Here is a 4580-nt window from a genome sequence, read left to right on the forward strand (position 1 = left end):
TATACAGTCTATGGTTCAAACCAAAGCGGACCGGAAGTTGACGATGACGCGTCCTGAAGTCCTTTCATCCTCCTCAGACAACTTTAAAATCAGAATAAAGAGCTTCTAGCAGTCAAATTCAACCTCCAAGCGCGGACGTTTGAGGTGTTTCGGCTACTTTCAGTTCGTAATTTTAAATCTACATCAGAAAACGTCCCAGCAGCTCCGCCCATCCCGTTGGTCCACCGGCTCCAGCTCCTCCAAAAACTTCCTACATTTAACCCCCTTAATCCCGCTCCGGATCCGGAAGTCCTCAAACCCAACCGCCCCTCGTCAGGTCTCCTCACCAGTCTTTCCTCCAAACACCAAAAACTCTAATCCAATCTCGCTTTTCTGAGCGCCTGTTACCTGCCGTACGACTTCCGGGTTCAAGTCCTCTGACTCCACCCACCATGGTGAGCCGAGCAACCGGAGCCCCGTGACTCGTGCAGCTCCGGTGCCCCCTGCTGGTGCAGTGTGCAGAGGGTGGCTGGCATCGTCCATGATGGCTCCCAATGGCAGATTAGCGCCTTGCATGGCAGCTCTGTCGCCATTGGTGTATGAATGTGTGTGTGAATGGGTGAATGAGAAACATTGTAAAGCGCTCTGAGTGCCGCAAAGGTAGAAAAGCGCCATATAAGTGCAGTCCATTTACCATTACTTTATAACTGCGGTAGCGTTCGTTGATTCTGCCCGCTCCACGCTCACCACATCGCTGCTACGCTAACCTCTACAGAGCCACAAACCTCCCCCTTCTCCCCAAACTCCTCCTTTTTAAAGGTTCAACACCATTACTCTGGTTGTTCTGTATATTTTGTGGGACTGTAGGACATAGATTGTTCTTAATTGGACCTTAAAACTATGTAAACTAGATTTTGTAAAATGAGGATTGAAGTTGGTCTCCTTGTTTTTGTGTTGGTACTGTGTTTGTTTGAACACTGTGAATCTCAGGCTTGCTGGGGGGTTTGTGATCTCAGGGACTGTCTGTGTCATGTTGTGTCAGATTGTTCCAGAGCATCACTCGAGCAGAGTCACGGCCGAACACAAAATCCATGTCATTCCAAAATAAATGGTTAAATCTGACAAAGTGTTGTGTCTGGAATGTAGTTTGTTGACGGAACATAATTTTATTACAAGTTGTCATAACTCAAAAAGACTGATGCAAACTGTTTATTTATTGATTTGTGAAGCCCAAACATTATTGGTTTATTTGGTTCTTTTTAGTGAGTCAGAAGAGGACTGACGAGGAAAGATGCTCCTTCTGATTGGGGTTAAGAAAACCCACCATGGACATCAAGGATTTTCAATACAACAGCCCTGCTGGTGTTTCATTTTTGATAAATTCTGTACACCATCATCTAATACTTGAACATAACAGCTAGCCAGCAGCAAAAACAAAGGAGTATTATTATCTGTCTAAAAGTGTGACAACTGGACTTTATGCAAAGCAAATAACACATTGCTGTATTAGCTTAGCATTAGCTAGCTAGCTTAAATTCCTCGCTAATGTCTGCTGTCTGTGGAAATTTGGGATTTAACATTATTTTTATGTCGAAAATGAACTATTTTAGCTAATTAATTGGCAGTAATCAAACTTTTTTTTTGAAAAACAAAAATCATGTATTTTGTATACATTAGCTATGCTGTAGCTAAAGTCAGAACAACATTGGAATTGGAAAATAATTGTAATTTGATGCATAACTAAGATGTTTTGATTGATGAAAATAACTCCTGAGGTAATATGGTAATATTACCCCAGCAGGGGGGGCATCTGCCATGATTTGTAGAAGAGGATGCTCCTTTTCAAGATGTCATATTATTTAAAAAAATAAAAATAAAAAAAAGTGATTTATTTACCTTCTCTTTAGTATACCTCTTGTGTGCATATTCAATTTGCACAACTTCATTATATTTATATTGCTAATTATTTATACATTTTCAATACAGCAGCCCTGCTAGTGTTACATAATACAATAACAATAGCTAACCAGCAAAAAAAAAAAAAAAGTATTATATGTCTAAAAGTCTAACTATTTGACTTTATGTAAAGCTAACAACACACTGGTATATTAGCTTAAGTTAGCATTAGCCTGCTAGCTTAAATTCATGCTTGTGTCTGCTAATTGTGTCAGGAAATTTGGGATTTAACATTATTTTTAAGTCAAAAATGAACTATTTTGGCTAATTAATTAGCATTAATCAAACCTTTTTTTTCTTTTTTCTTATAAACTAAAATCTAAAGTCATTTTTGCATGTGTCCGCTAATGTTTATGTTGTAGCTAAAGTCAGAACAACATGGAAAATAACTAAATTTTTATTAATTTTCTGCAGACCTAACATGTTTTTATTGAAGATATCCCTTTATAAGATGTCGTATTTTTAAAAAATTGTTGTGATTTTTTTACCCTCTCTTTAGCATAGCTCTTGTGTGCATATTAAATTTGCACTACTTCATTATATTTTTTTTTAATGTTTTACAACAATAGAAAATCAACAGTATTCCTGAGGGGGGCATTAGGGCTGTTTCCACCCCTGCTCTGTGCGTACCGGCTGAACCTGCTGAGAGCCAGGTGTGGCTTTAGTCCACCATCTAGTGGTAAATAAATCCGAGCAGCGCCGGAGGAAAATTCAAATAAAGACCTGTTGCGTTCATTTCTTTCTTTCTTTCTTTCCCAGATCTCCCCCGTTTGATCACATAAATACGACCCGACCGTGGACGAAGCCAGAGCTCCTAATATCTCCCCTGAACTCCGAGAAAGAAGTTTGGAGCCGTTCCTTGTGAACCACATGGTGACTCACATGACGGCAGCCAGCTAGTGAAGATGACTGGGATCATCTCCATGCCTCCCTCTTGTCCCCATGCCTGTTTACGCTCATCTGTGCTACACTCCTCTGGCTGCCGGCCACCCCGCAGTATTTATAGCCGTACAGCGGCAATCATCACTCAAGGAATCCTCGCGAAATCATCCTCAGACCAGTGAACTTGGACCGAGTGAGGAGAGGCTGAATTTAGGATCCAGCTGATCGGGGCTCTCTGACGATGAAGGAGCGCGCGTCACCTCAAGGTAAGAGCTGCCACGTTCATCAATCATTCATTAGTTAATTGATTTTTTTATTTCTTTTTTTATTTTTTGTACATCTCCTGTCGCGGCTGCTGCATCCATCCCCTTCCCCCCTGTGTGCATGTTTCGCCTCCTGTCCGTCTGTTTGCACTTGTTCTGACTGATGCTTTCTTCTCTTCACTTGCGTCAAACACTTAACTCCACGAGAGAGAGAGNTGAGGGTCCATCGCTGAGCCAGTGTGGCTGCTCACGAGAAGGTGGACGACTGGTTTCAGTGCCACGCAGAATCAAGAAGGAGCTCCACAATGTGAAAAATCTCAAAGAGTGTTGCCAGGAATCCAGAAGTGACCCCTGCACTGGCAAGAGTGGTGGTGTGAGTGGCCAGAAAGAACTGAGGATCACCGCCAACACCGTCCTGATGAATCTGAGCAGGTCTGGTACCGACATCTCAAGCAGACACTCGAGCAAACACTGTACACGGCCGGTCTGCACTGACGTCGACCAGTGCTCTGAGACAGATAAGAAAACAGAGCGGTTCGAACGCAAGGACGTGGCTTTTGTTTGGCGAACAAAGCTCTGAACCCTAAGATGACCGTCTCCACCATCAGGCGTGGTGGTGGTGGGAATATGTTGGTGGTGATGGACCAAGCAGCCTCGTCAAAGTTACAGGGATCAGAGGATAAACCTTCCAACAAGACACCGATCTCAAACAGCCAAATTGGTGCAGAAATGGTTAACATAAAACAACATGTCAAAGTTGAGTCCAGACCTGAATGCAGAACCTGTGAAGATGCCCTCCAGCCTCAAAGACCTCGAGATGGTAGCAGAAGAGGAGTGGTCCACAACCCCAACGGAGACACGCAGAAAGCTCGACAGCAGTTATGAGAACTGTTTGATTGCTGTGGTGGCAAATAATTACTGTGATTAATATGGTGCCATTGGTTAAAGAGACAGGGTGTAATTTTAAACATGACATTTTTAGTAATGTACAAAAAAAGCAAGAAGGAGAAACATAGATATGGTTATGATTACTCGTGACTTGTTTCTAACCCCGTGTCTCACCATCTTCTGTCCCTTGTTTATGTCATTTGAGGAAGCATTTTGCTCTAATAGAGGTTTATAGAATTCTGAATTGCTGTCTATTAATGCTTTGGGGCTTAACTGTGTATGCAAAATTGAATTAATTTAATAATAACTGTGTTCTTTTATTGTAGAAGTAATAAACTGTGTGTGTGTGAGGGAGGTTCAGTAAATATTTCTGCTCAGGCGAGTGAGTCAAGTCCCAATCCTGACCATACGATGTAATCAGCTCTGATATCAGGTCTTTTCTGAAACAACAGCGACCTTAAAATGTGTCTTTAGAATTATGTACATAATACTTTAAATAAATAAAAATTAAATATGTATAAATACCTCTTAGGACAACTTAAATTCTATGAGGAACCAACTTAAAAACCTGCATCTGTTCTACTAATCATTGGTAATTAAAAATACTTCTTA

The sequence above is a fragment of the Stegastes partitus genome, unplaced genomic scaffold (genome assembly GCF_000690725.1).
Source record: "Stegastes partitus isolate 25-593 unplaced genomic scaffold, Stegastes_partitus-1.0.2 Scaffold719, whole genome shotgun sequence".
Lineage (NCBI taxonomy): Eukaryota > Metazoa > Chordata > Actinopteri > Pomacentridae > Stegastes > Stegastes partitus.